The sequence below is a fragment of the Rhinopithecus bieti genome, unplaced genomic scaffold, assembly GCF_001698545.2.
Source record: "Rhinopithecus bieti isolate Rb0 unplaced genomic scaffold, ASM169854v2 scaffold_54324, whole genome shotgun sequence".
Lineage (NCBI taxonomy): Eukaryota > Metazoa > Chordata > Mammalia > Primates > Cercopithecidae > Rhinopithecus > Rhinopithecus bieti.
In genome coordinates, this window is record NW_016820982.1 from 52,977 (window position 1) to 68,077 (window position 15,101).

Here is a 15,101-nt window from a genome sequence, read left to right on the forward strand (position 1 = left end):
CCACAAAATGCCACTACACACAGTCTAGAATGTCTATGATCAAAGAGATAGACAATGCTGTATTGATGAGGACATCAAGGAATGAAATTTCTAGTATCAAAATTTTCTAGTATAAATTCTAAAATGTTACCAACGTTCTGGAAAACATTTGGCAGTTTCTGAAACAGTTAAGCAAAAACTTATCATACAACCAAACTATACACTGCTAGGAATATATCCAAGGAAAATAAAAACATATGTTCACATAAAGACCCTATGAATGTTCATTCACTGCAGCATTTTTCTTAATAGACAAAACCTAGAAAAAATCCCAAAGTCCATGAACTTACGAATGGACAAAAAGATAGTATATTCATACAATATATACCGTTAACTAAATTAAAAATACTAAAATCACGATACTAACAAAGTAAAATAGAAATTTCTGATAATCATATAAATTAAGGCAGGAAATGCACTGGACATAAACACCCATTTCTGATAAAAAAAAAAATGTACAGCAAAGTAGGAATAGAAGGCAATTTCCTTAACCTGATAAAGACAGTTAGCAAAAACCTGCAGGATACTTAATGATAAAAGACTGAATGCTTTCCCTCTTAGATCAGAAACAAGACAAGAATAAATACTTGCATGTTCACATCTTTTCAACACATTATTAAAGGTGCTAGCTATAGCAATAAGGCAGAAAAAAGAAATAAAACCATCAAGATAGGAAAAGAAGAAATCCAACTGCCATTATTTGCAGAAAACATTGTATGTGTAGAAATTCTGAGAGAATCAACAAAAAATGGTACTAGAAGTAAAATGTGACTTTTGCAAAGCTACAGGATGTAAAACCAATATAAAATCAATTATAAATGCCAGAAACAATCAAAAATGAAATATTTTAAGCTATCATTATCAATAGTGTCACAAATTTAAAATACAGAAGGATAAATCTGACAAAAATGTGAAATGTGTAGTTATAATTATAAAATATTAATAATAAAAATTAAAGAATTGAGAAAAAAAAATATGATAATTCCAGACTCACTACAGTTAACATGCCAATTCTCCCCAAATTCATCATAAGTTAAACAAAATCACAAAACAAATTATAGCATTTTTTTGAAAATTGAAAGACAGATTCTAAAATTCACTTGCAAATGCAAAAAAAAGGAGTAGTCAAAACAAGTTTGAAAAGGAAGAACAAAGTTGGAGAATAAATACTAACCAATTTCCAAACTTATAAAATCACATTAATTGTAATATCCAGTGTCTGGACTCTTTTCTGTTTGATTAATCTATTTCCTTATATTTATGCTAATGCAGCATATTTACAAACAAGCGTTTTTCAGCAAAGATGCATAGGAATTCATTGGTTAAAGTATAGTCTTTATATAAAGTGTGCTTCAACATTTAAATATTTACGTGGAGAAAAAGAACTTCAATCCATCACCTACTATATATACAAATATTAATTCAAAATGGACCATATACTTAAATAGAAAACTTAAAAATGTAATATTTCTACCAAAACCTCAGGAAAATCATAGTCACCTGTTAGGCTAAGATTTCACAAAAGAACAAACTGATAAGTCAAGCTTCATCTAAATTAAAATCTGTTCTTCAAGAAAACAGTGTTAATAGGGTAAAAAGACAAGTTACCACTAGTAAAAAATATTTGCAAGTCATATATCTGACAAAGGACTTGTATCTAGAATGAAGTATGTGGAAAATTCATTAATATAAAAACAATCTAAAAAGTGGGCAATGGATTTCAACAGACCCTTCATCTAATAAAATATACAGATGGCAAACAGTCCTATGAAAAGATGCTGAACATCATTAGTAATTAGGAAAATGCAAATTAAAATGAGAGTTAGATACCATTCCATACCTATTACAATGGCTAAAACTTGGACTAACTCTGAAAAAGGCTGTGAAATGTGGAAGAACTGAAACTCTCATACACTGCTGATGGGAATGTAAAATGGTACTACCATTTGGGAAACAGTATTTGGCTGTTTCTTTAAAAGTTAAAGATAGCCTGGGCACAGTGGCTCGCATCTGTAATCCCAACACTTTGGGAGGCCGAGGCAGGCAGATCATGAGGTCAGGAGTTCAAGACCAGCCTGACCAACATGGCAAAACCCCATCTCTACTAAAAATACAAAAATTAGCTGGGCGTGGTGGCAGGCTCATTTAATGCCAGCTACTCAGGAGGCTAAGGCAGGAGAATCACTTGAACCTGAGAGGCAGAGGTTGCAGTGAGCTGAGATCGTGCCATTGCACTCCAGCCTGGGTGACAAGAGCAAGACTCCGTCTCAGAAAACAAAACAAAAGTTAAATGTATACCTACCATATAATCAGTACCCAATGAAAGTATCTGTTGGTAAAAAATCAGTGCAGCCTTTTAGTAATGCCCAAAATTCTGCAAAATATCTATTATAAAATTCAAGTTCTTCAAAAATCCGTCATAATGAAAAAGATTACATTAAAATCACATGAGTTTACTCAAGTTCTATACTTTGTTCTATGTTCAGAATAAAATCTATTGCTATTTCACTGTTCAGAGTAGAAAAAAGTGCACCAAATATAATTAAGATAATATATTTCTTAGCAATACACATGAAAGTTGTATTATAAAATTTAAGAAACAGAAATTGCAAGATATTAATGACAATTTTAGTTATTTAAGATGACCTTTATTATTTGAAACTAATAGTATGTACCAATTATTTAAAATGAAGAATATACAAATACTTACAATAACATGTTCCTCTAAGTGGATTACCAACATAGCGATTTTCAGAGTCACATCTGCAGAAACACAAAAACTCATTTACTATTAAACAATGCAATTCAAAAGCCTCATGTTTTTCTTCAAGCAAAAAAGTATTTATATTCTACATCAAAACATACTTAAAACTATACCATTATTTGAAATTTCAAAAACACATCTTTGAAAGATGTGTTTGAAATCTGAATTAATTGTAGAAAGCTTTATATATGAGAAAAGTGAGAGATGAAATAGTGAAGAAAAGAAAACATACATGATAGGCATATAAGGAATGTTAAAAGGCAGATGAAATATAATTATGAGCTTTGGGATATGTATCCTGCCTTAATAAAGAGAAGAAGTGAAAGTCTGAAATAAGATAGAGATATTTTTAGGTAGAAGAAAATTCAGGGAATTCATAAATCCACATTATTTTCACACTTGTGGTTTTTCTTTTTTTTTTTTTGAAATTAACATATTTTCTCCGTTTCTTCCACAATTAATCTGTATTTTTTCTTTTTTTTTTTTTTTTTTTTTTAGAGACGGAGTCTCGCTCGTCACCCAGGATGGAGTGGCAGTGGACGGATTCTCAGCTCACTGCAAGCTCCGCGCTCTGGGTTCACGCCCATCTCTCCTGCTCCAGCTCCAAGTAGCTGGGGACTCACCAGGCCGCCCGCCACCCCTCGCCGCCTAGTTTTTGTATTTTTTAGGTAGAGACGGGGCTCTCACTGTGTTAGCCACGGATGGTCCCTCGATCTCCCTGACCCGCGTGACTCCGCCGCCGTCTCGGGCCTCCCAAAGTTGCTGGGATTACAGGCTTGAGTCCTGCGCCCGGCCAATCTGATTTTAAAAACAGATCTCCTCCAGTAAATAATGGGAAAAAAAGGTTTCCCTAATTAATCCAAACAAAATTGAATAATAGAGATTAAATTCAGGAGCTCAAACTTTGAATTCACATAAACATATTTTTAAAAAGTGAAAGAACATATGAGCATTCATACTCATGTACTCTTATGTTTAATACATAAAAATATAGTTAACTATAGTGGTGGGAGAAAATCATAAGTATTTTCAAAATTTTTCAAGTTCACAAAACCTTGTTTGCCAAATAAAATTGACAATGTCTAATACAGATATAGCATGGTTTTACATAATGGTATTGCTTGGAACATCCTCCAAAATAAATTATTATAAAATTTATGCACCAAGGTAACTTAATGAAGTGACTTAATATTTAAATAATAAAAATTATATTTGCATATAGTTTAAATAATTATTTCATAAATATTATATATAAATATGTTACATATATTTCAACTCTAGTTAAAAGTTTAAAGAGTTAAAAGTCTAAAATGTCTTCAGTTTTTCAGAAGAGTTCATAAGAACAGAGGAATAGTAGAATACATATATATAATGAAGAGTCAAACAGTGAAAAATTGGACGCTAAATAATCAGATTACATTCCCAATGCATTTTTCAACCATGTGCTAGCTAGTTTTTATATTCATGGAAAAAAAAGAGTTGAAGAGTAAATTTTACTGTATATTAATTATAAAATTAAAGTCAAAATATGATAATCCTTGAAAACACTAACTTGGAAAAAAAGGACTCTATGAAACAAAGGAAGTTTGGGTGTTAGGTTTTCTGTGACATTTCCGAACACCACTTTTAAGATTTTGTTGCACGTTATGCACATGTACCCTAGAACTTAAAGTATAATAAAAAAAAAAAAAAAAAAAAAAAAAGATTTTGTCATTGATGGTAGTTTTCTAGTTTTAGAAATAAGCAATAAAGCACCAGAAAGTGTGATTCCTATCGAACTGTAACTTTGTATAAATTGATGACCAATCTCTCCCCATTCCACCCTCCCCATACCCTCCCAAGCCTTTCAAAATCCTCCACAGCCTCTCATAACCACAATTCTACATTCAACTTCTGTGAGATCTTATAACCACATTTTTACTCTCAACTTCTATGAGATCAGTCCTTTTAGATTTTACATATAAGTGAGATCATGTAGTATTTGTTCTTCTGTGCTTGACTTATTTCACATAATATAATGTCCTCTAGGTTTGTCCATGTTGTGTTCCAAATGACAGGATTTCATTATTTTTTATGGATAAAATACATTCCAAAAATATATCACATATATTTATCCATTCATCTCTTGATAGAGACTTAGATTGATTCCATATCTTGGCTACTGTGCATAGTGCTGCAATAAAAAGAGTAGATACATCTCCAAAATACGAATTTCAATTCCTTTGGATAAATATCCAGTAGTGAGATTATCAGATCATATTTTGTTCTTTTTAATTTTTTGAGAAACTTCCATACTGTTCTCCACAAACAGCTGTATTAATGTGCATTTCCATCAACGGTGGATAGAAGATCCTCTTTCTCCATAACTTCACCAGTTTTGTTATTTTTTGTCTTTTTCATAATAGCCATTCTAACTAGCGTGAGGTGATAACTCATCATGATTTTGATTTGCATTTTCCTAGTGATCAGTGACGCTGAGTTTTTTCTTCTTATATCAGTGAGCCATTGGTATGTCTTCTTTTGAGAAATGTCTATTCAGATCTTTTGTCTACTCTTTACTATTTGTGGGTTTTTTTGCTATTGAGTTGTTTGGGTTCCTAATATAAGGGATATTAATCCCTTGTCAGATGCATAGTTTGCAAATATTTTCTCCCATTCTATAGGTTGTCTCTTTGCTCTGCTGATTATTTCCTTTGCTGCGCAGAAGCTTTTATTTTAATGTAATCCCATTTCTCTATTTTTGCTTTTGTTGCCTGTGGTTTTGAGGTCTTTTCCAAAACAAACAAACAAAAACCTTCCCCAGAGAAATGTAATAAAGTATTACCTCTGTGTTCTCTTCTAGTAGTCTCACAGTTATAGGACTTACATTTAAATCTTTAATCCATTTTGATTTGATTTTTTTAAGCGGTGACAGATGGGGTCTAGTTTCATTCTCCTTAATGAAACTTTTCCCCAGCATCATTTTTTAAAGAAACAATTATCTCCCTAATGTGTATTCTTGGCACTTTTGCCAAAAATCAGATGGCTATACATGCATGTATTTATTTCTGGGTTCTTTATTCTGTTTCATTAGTTTATGTGTCTTTTTAAATTTTTAATTTTGTTTGTTTGTTTTTGAGACAGAGTCTTGTTCTGTTGCCCAGGCTGGAATATAGTGGTGCAGTCTCAGCTCACTGCAGCCTCTACCTCCTGAGCTCAGGTGATTCTCTCACGTTAGCCTCCCTAGTAGCTGGAACTACACACCACCACATCCAGCTAGCTTTTTGTATTTTTATTAGAGATAGGGTTTTGCAGTGTTGGCCAGGCTGGTCTCGAACTCATGAACTCAAGCAATTTACCCACCTCAGCCTCCCAAAGTGCTGGGATTACAGTTTTGAGCCACCGCACCTGGCCAATTTTTACCTTTTAATGTTTATGGGTACATAGTAAGTGTGTTTATGTATGGGGTACATGAGATATTTTGATACAGGCATACACTGTATAATAATGACATCAGGGTAAGAGGGACATCCATCACCTCGAGTTATCATTTCTTTTTTCACAAACTTTGCAATTACACTGTTTTAGTTACTGTAAAATGTACAATAAATTATTGTTTCATATCATTTTTCTTAACTTTTATTTTAGGTTATATTAGAAGTACATGAGCAGGTTTGTTACATAGGTAAATTGTGTGTCACAGAGGTTTGGGGTACAGATTATTTCACCACCCAGGTAATAAGCATACCTGATAGGTGTTTTTTCTAACTTCACCCTCCTCCCTTCCTCCACTCCCTAGTAGGCACTTGTGTCTGTTGTTCCCTTCTTTATGTTCATAGGTACACAAAGTTTAGCTCCAACTAAAAAGTGAGAACATGCAGTAGTACTTGGTTTTGTGTTTCAGTGTTAGTTCACTTAAGATAATGGCCTTAAGCTCCATCCATGTTGCTGCCAAAAACATGATCTTGTTCTTTTTCACAGCTGCATAGTGTTCCATTGCTGGCTCAAATGGTAACTCTGCTCTGAGTTCTTTGAGAAATTGCTAAACTGCTTTCCACAGTGGCCAAACTAATTTACATTCCCACCAGCAATGTATAAGGTTCCCTTTTCTCTGCAACCTTGCCAGCATCTGTTATGTTTTTTTTTAATAACTTCCATTCTGACTGGTGTGAGATGGTATCATATTGTGGTTTTGATTTACATTTCTCTAATGGTTAGTGGTGTTGAGCATTTTTTCACCTGCTTGTTGGACACATGCATGGCTTCTTCTGAAAAGTGTGTGTTCATGTACTTTGCTCACTTTTTAATGGGGTGGGTCATTTTTTGCTTGTTGATTTAACTTCCGTACAGATTCTAGATATTAGATCCTTGTGGGATGCATAGTTTGCAAATATTTTCTCCTATTTTGTAGCGTGTCCGTTTACTCTGCTGGTAGTTTCTTTTGCCATGCAGAAGCTCTTCTGCTTAATTAGGTGCCATTTGTCAATTTTCTTTGTTGTTGCAATTGCTTTTGGCATATTCGTCATGAAATCTTTGCCAGGTCCTACATCCAGAATGGTATCTAGGTTATCTTTCAGGGTTTTTATAGTTTGGGGTCTTACATTTAAGTCTTTAATCCATCTTGAGTTGACTTTTTATATGGTGTAAGAAAGGGGTCCAGTTTCAATCTTCTGCATATGGCTAGCCAGGTTATTACAGCACCATTTATTGAATAGGGAGTCCTTTCATCACTACTTGTTTTTGACAACCTCATTGAAGACTAGATAGTTGCACATGCACAGTATTATTTATTGGCTCTCTATTCTCATCCATTGGGCTATGTGTCTGTCTTTGTATACATACCATCCTGTTTTGGTTACCACAGCCTTGTAATATAGTTTGAAGTCAATTAACATGATACCCCCATGTTTTATTTATATACCCCAAAAGGCTTTATTCTTTTTGTTTATGATTACCTTGGCTACTTGAGTTCTTTTCTGATTCCATATGAATTTTAAAATAGTTTTTCTAATTATGTAAAGAATGTCATAGTTTGATAGGAATGCCATCACCCTGTCTTGGTTACTCTTGCCTTGTAGTATATATATATATATATATNTTACTTAATTGGCATCACACTCTTTACTTCTTTTATTTTTTTTATTTTTTATTATTTTTTTTGAGGCGGAGTCTTGCTCTGTCGCCCGGACTGGAGTGCAGTGGCCGGATCTCAGCTCACTGCAAGCTCCGCCTCCCGGGTTCACGCCATTCTCCTGCCTCAGCCTCCCGAGTAGCTGGGACTACAGGCGCCCGCCACCTCGCCCGGCTAGTTTTTTGTATTTTTAGTAGAGACGGGGTTTCACCATGTTAGCCAGGATGGTCTCGATCTCCTGACCTCGCGATCCGCCCGTCTCAGCCTCCCAAAGTGCTGGGATTACAGGCTTGAGCCACCGCGCCCGGCCGCCTTGTAGTATATTTTGAAGTCACGTAGTGTAATGCCTCCATTTTATTCCTTCAGCTGAAGATTGTTTTGGCCATTTGGGGTCTTTTTTGGTTCCATATGAATTTCAGAATTGTTTTTTCTATTTCTGTGAAGAATGTCACTTATATTATTATAGAAATTGCACTGATTCTGTAGAATCTTTGGGTAGTGTATATATTTTTAAAACATTAATTCTTTCAATCTTTGAACACAGAATGTCTTTCCACTAATTTGTCTCATCTTCAACTCCTTTAATCAATGTTTTACAGTTTTCATTGTAGAGAGCTTTCACCTCCTTGACTAAATCTATGCCTATGTAATTTTTTAAGTATTTTGGAAATTTTTAAGATATTTTAGGTGAAATAGCTCTCTTAATTTCTTTTTCAAATAGTTTTCTATTGACATATAGAAATGTTACTAAATTAGTTCCAGCTACTGGGGAGGCTGAGGCAGGAGAATGCCATGAACCCAGGAGGCAGAGTTTGCAGTGAGCCGAGATCACACCACTGCACTCCAGCCTGGGCGATAGAGCGAGACTCTGTCCCAAAAAAAAAAAAAAAAGAAAAGAAATGCTACTAAATTCTGCACATGTATTTTGTATCCTGCAACTTCACTGAATTCATGTGTCAGTGAAATTTGTACGGTTTTCTATATATAAGATCATGTCAACAGTAAACAAACATGAACAATCGGAATTTCTCCTTTCTAATTTGGATGTCCTTTCTTTCCTTCTCTTTCCTAATTGCCCTTGCTAGGAATTCTAGTGCTATGTTGAACAGAAGTAGTTAAAGTGGGCATCATTGTATTGCTTCAGCATTCAAAGGGAAAGCTTTCAATTTTTCCCTGTTTGGTATGATGTTAGCTGTGGATGCATATATGTGCATATATGTTGAGGTGTGTTCCCTCTAAGCCTAATTTTTCAGGAGTTTTATCATGGAGGAATGTTAAATTTTATCAAATTCTTTTTAGGCATCTATTGACATGATCCTATGGTTTTTGTCCTTCATCCTAGTAATGGAATGCAACACATTTATTGATTTTTGTGTGTTGAACTGTACTTGCATTACTGGGATGAATTTCACTTAATCATGGTCAATGATACTATGATATGTTGTTGGATTCAGTTTGGAGTACTGTATTATGGGTTTTTGCATCTATATCCATCAGGGATATTGGCCTGTAGTTTTATTTTACACTTTTGTCCTTGTCTGGTTTTGTTATCAGGGTAATGCTGGCCTAATAGAATGAGTTTGGAAAAATGCCCTCTACTTCAATTTTTTGGAATAGTTTGATAAGAATTGGTATGAGTTCATTTTTAAATATTTGCTAGAATTTAGCAATGAAGTAATCAGGTCCTGGACTTTTTTTGATAGGAGTCTTTCTTTTACTGATTCAATCTTGTTTCTCATTATTGGCCTGTCCAGGTTTTCTATTTCTTCATGATCCAATCTTGGTAAGATAAGCTATAAGAAATTTATTCATTTCTTCTAAGTTTTCAAATTTGTTCGTCTATCATTGCTCATTATAGTTTCTAATAATCCTTTGTATTGCTGTGGTATCTCAGTTGTGATGTCTCCTTTTTCATCTTTGATTTTATTCATTTGAGTCATTCCTCTTTTTTTCTTAGGCTAGCTAAAGGTTTGTCAATTTCGTTTCTTATTTCAAAAACCAACTCGTCATTTTCCTGATGCTTTGTATTTTTTTTATTCTCTATTTCCTTTATTTCTTCTCTGTTATTTATTATTTCTTTCCTTCTCATAATTTTGGGCTTAGATCATTCTTGTTTTCTAGGTCTTTGAGATACATTAGGCTGTTTGAGATATTTCTACTTTTTCAAATAGGTGATTATTGCTACGAACTTTCCTCTAAAAACTGTTTTTGCTATATCCCATAAGTTTTGATATGTTGTATTTCCATTTTGATTTTTCTCAAGAAATGTTTTAATTTGTTTTTTAATTTCTTCATTGACTTGTGTAATCTCCATGTACATATACAGTTTCCGAAGTTCCTCCTGTTATTGGTTTTGGTTTTATTCCACAGTGTTCAGAAATAAAATACTCGATGTACTTTGATTTTTAAAAATTTGAGGCCAGGCACCGTGGCTCATGCCTGTAATCCCAGCACTTTGGGAGGCTGAAGCAGGTGGATCACCTGAGATCAGGAGTTCAAGACCAGCCTGGCCAAAATGGTGAAACCCCATCTCTACTAAAATACAAAATTAGCCAGGCATGGTGGCAGGCACCTGTAATCACAGCAACTCAGGAGGCTGAGGCAGGAGAATTGCTGGAACCTGGGAGGCGGAGGTTGCACTGAGCCGAGATCGCACCACTGCATTCCAGCCTGGGTGACAACAGTTGAGACTCCATCTCAAAAAAAAAAATGTTAAGACATGTTTTGTGGCCTTACATATAATCTATCCTACAGAATGTTACATGTGCTGTTGAGAAGACCGTGCCTTCTGTGGCTGTTAGACGGAATGCTCTATAAATATCTGTTAGGTCCATTTGGTCAAGAGTGTTGTCAGACACTGAAGTTTCTTTGTTGATTTTCTGTCTGGATGATCTGCACATTGCTGAAAGTGGAGTGTTGAAGTCCCCTACTATTATTGTATTACAGTCTATCTCTCCTTTTAAATCTATTAATATTTACTTTATATATATATGTCCTCTGCTAGTGGGTACATATATGTTTATAATTATATCTGCTTGCTGCATTGACCCCTGCTATTATTATATAATGGCCTTGTCTCTTTTTACAGTTTTTAACTTAAAGACTATTTTTTTTCATATAATTACAGCTACTTCTGTTCTTTTTGCGGTTCCATTTCCATGAAATAGCTTTTCCCATCTGTTTACTTTCAATCTATGCATGTTGTTTTATAGGTAAGTCTCCTGTAGGCAGCATAGTTTGGTCATATTTTTCTATCCATTCAGCCTCTCTTTTAACTGAATAATTTAAACCATTTATATTCAAGGTAGTTATTGATAGGTAAGGGATGACTATCACGATTGTGTAACTTGTTTTCTAGTTGTCTAGATATTTTTTTCCCTTTTTTCCTCTCTTAAAGGCTTCCTTTGGGGTTATGTGATTCTCTCTAGTAATGTGTTTTATTCCTCACTTTTTTAGTGTTATCTATTGTAGCTTTTAGCTTTTTCATTATCATGAGACTCACAAAAACATCTTATAGTCATAATAAGTTATTTTAAACCAATAAAACTTAACTTTGATTGCAAAGGAAAGAAGAAAACAACAAAAAATCGTATATTTTAACTCATTATCCCTCCATGTTTTGAATTTGATGTCACAGCTTACATTTTTCATATTGCCTATCTCTTAACAAATTATCGTAGTTTTTATAGTTTTGTTGTTTGTTCTTTATACAAAGATAAATGTGGTTCATACAACACAATTACAGTATTAGCCTAACAATCAATGTAAGTGTTCTTTAACTTTGAAGAGCTCTCTTTAGCATTTCTTGCAGAATTGGTCTGGTAGCCATTAATTCCCTCAGCTTTTGTTTGTCTGCAGAAGTCTTTCTCTCCTTCATTTTTAAAATACACCTTTTCTGCCTATAGTATTCGTGGTTGGCAGGTATTTTCCTTCCACATTCTAAATACACTGTCACATTTCCTCCTGCCCTGAAAGGTTTCTGCTGAGAAATTTGCTGCCAGTTATATCAGATCTCTCTTTTGTGTTTTTTGGTTCTTTTTTCTCACTTCTTTCTGGACCCTCTCTTAGTCACTGATCTTTGTGAGTTTAATTGTGACATGCCTTGTGGTATTCTTATTTGGATTGAATCTGGTGACCTTTGACCTTGCTATAATTGGGTATTCACATCTTTCCCCAGCTTGAAAAGTTTCCTGTTACTATTTTTAACAAGCTCTTGGCCCCTTTGTCTCTCAACTCCTTCTTGAATTCTAATAACACAAATGTGCTATTTTGATATTGTCCCATAGATCTGGTAAGCTTTCTTTGGCCATTTTCATTCTTTTGGTTCTTTCACCTCTGACTATGTTCTCAAATAGCCTACCTTTGAACTCACTAATTCTTTCTTTTGTTTGATCTATTGTGCTGAAGATGCTCTCTATTCCATTTTTATTTCATTCATTGTATTTTATTTCACTCATTCATTTCATTCACCTCCAGGATTTCCATTTGTTTTTTATTATTAATATTTCAATCTCTTAAGTTTCTTTCATGTATTTCTGATTGCTTCTCTGAATTTTACTGAAGTTTAAGCTTCAGTAAATTTATTAACTTTCTAAAAACAGCTATTTTGAATTATTTGTCTGAAAGACCACATGTCTCCATCACCTTAAGGCCAATCTCTGGCACCTTATTTTGTCTGTTTGGTGAGATCAGATTTCCCTGAATGATCTTGATACTTATGGACATGCAACAATGTGTGTGCACTGAGAGATCAGGTGTTTATTCCAGTCTTCCCAGTCTAGCTTTGTTTTTGCTCATCCTTCTTCAGGGAGTTCCAGAGTTTCTAAGGGGACTGACGGTTGTGTTCCCTGAGCCCATGACCACTGCAACTCCCTAAACACCAGAGGGCAGTCTAAGCCCAGATCTGCCACAAGTCTCAGGAGGGCTCCAATGTTGGCAGGGCTCTCCAGGGCAGATGGACCTAGGGAAGATCCGAGGAGGGTAACTGGGCTGTATGGGAAAGCTGGCCAGGAAACCTAGCCCAGAAGACTATCCCAGTGTCCCAGACAATCATGCCTCCCAGGAGGTCTCTGAACAGGTGAGATATGTCACCAACTGCAGCAGGAGGGGCCAAATCTGAGGCTGGGTCCCCTCAGGATCTACTGTGTGACAAAGGCTGGATAGCCCACCTCAATTCCTCAGATGGTTGCACATCTCCTAGCAGGTCACTGCACAGATATGATAGTTACCTGACTACAGTGGGAGAACTGGGGGTGAGACTGGATCCCTCAGGATATGCTGTGAGATGACAACATGGGATCTACTGAAAGATAAGTTTGGCAAGCCTATCAAGGAGGCTCAGACTCACAGTCTGCAGGATATGGGCAAGTCTCCCTCTGGGGTTTTGTGTGAGCAGTTCTGTGTTGAGAATTCAACTGAAGAGGGCAGGAGTCAAGCCACAGGACTACTTCTAGGTTCACTGCTGAGACTGATATCAGTGGTCTCTTAACACTAATATAGACGATTCCTCCTAGACCCCTTAGAAGATGATTTTAGTTGCGGGTTCAAGGCCAAACAGGGCTGTAGTCAAATCCCTTGGGGGATCAGGGCCATTTCTGGGCTTGAACCTGGAAGCAAAATTAATGCATCTGTCACCTGGGTGCCAGTCCGCATTCTCAAAACAACCCTTTTGGGCCTTGGACTCCACTGGGCTTTCACACCCTCCTGCCTGACTCCTGAGGCTCCTGCCAGTGACTTTTGTCAGTAGATGGGTGCAGAGTTCTTGTCGTTGTGAGGAAATATTAGCAGGTTATCTCCTATTCTGCCATCTTGCTGGCATCACTCTCCCTCAAGTGTTTTCAAAGTGATAATACCGACTTTAAAAGCTCAAGGATACAAACTCATTTCTCTAATATGCAAGTTATAATATTTTCTCTTTTGTTAACAATATTGGGTTTATTCAAATTATATAATCTTATATTGAACTGAAAATTACTATAATAGATTTACCTTCAACACAGTATAAGTTTTACAAAGGAGTGGTTGAAATTTTATTTTCTCTAAACTACAAATTTCTTGAAAGGATGACGTTATATGTTCTTGTGTAGGAAGTAACTTTGGCATCCCAATTTTAAGCTTTCAATAGTCAACCACAGAAAATTAACAGAAATAACAAATCAACACCACCTTGTTGATTTCTTGTTGATTCACCTTGAATTCACCTTGTTGATTCACCTTGAATTCTTAATTCAACTGAAAGGCTTTGCAGAGTTTTGGAAGGTGTCCAATACAAGAACTACATTCTCTATTAAATATTTATAGCTCAAAAAACCAAATTAGAAACATATATTGTCTAAAGTCGTTTATATTAACAAATAATAATTTTGAAATAATTTTGAATATATTAAAAGGGTTTTCAAATTTTATGAGTTAAATTTAAACACAAATTTTAGTAGTTTAATTCCATGTGTCATTTAAGGAAACACAGGTACCTCCAAAAGTTAATGTAATAAATACTTTCTATAAAACATAGCAATATGATTTTGGGCATGAAACTCAGCTTGAAAAAGACAAAAGTAGATGTAAACAAATGAAAAGACATTATTTACTCTTTAGTAGGACCCCTCAACATCATCAGAATAGCAATTAATTTCAAAGATAATCTTTAATGTGATTCCATGAAAATTTCAATGAGATTTTATAGGAGCCAGAAAAGTTGATCTCAATGTTCAGGGACAAAAGTAAACATCCAAGAATAGTTAGAAAACACTGAAAAGAAGAGCTTTGAAGAGAGGTAGACCTAAAAGATATTAAAATACACTCAAAGTCTCTATAATTAAATAGTATGGTACTAGCACATAAATAGACCAAATGTATACAATAGAAATTCCAGAAACAGGCTCAACTATTGCATACTAAAAATTGAGTAAATGATAAAAGTTGTCTTAAATGACTAGAGTAAGACAGTCCTCATAATAAATTAAGACAACTTGATAGCTATTGTAAAACTATCAAATCAGATCCAATCCTCATACTATAAACAAAATAAAACTCTAAATGAAGCATAAATTTAAATGTAAAAAATAAAATTTTCGATATAGTAAAAAAAAGATAGGTTAATTACACAATAAAAGGCTTCCTAACCGTGAATAAAATTCCAAATATAATTTTTTTTTTTTTTTTTTTTTTTTTTTTTTTTTTTTTTTTGTT

At 34.6% G+C, this 15,101-nt stretch overlaps 1 long non-coding RNA gene across 1 annotated transcript in view; it reads right to left on the reverse strand.

Moving 5' to 3' along the window:
* Positions 1-15,101, reverse strand: part of LOC108520638 (uncharacterized) — a 70,474-nt gene that overhangs the window by 33,267 nt on the left and 22,106 nt on the right. Inside the window, exon 2 of the long non-coding RNA XR_001882953.1 lies at positions 2,750-2,802. This is a non-coding gene — a long non-coding RNA (uncharacterized LOC108520638). The remainder of the gene's footprint in view (positions 1-2,749; positions 2,803-15,101) is intronic.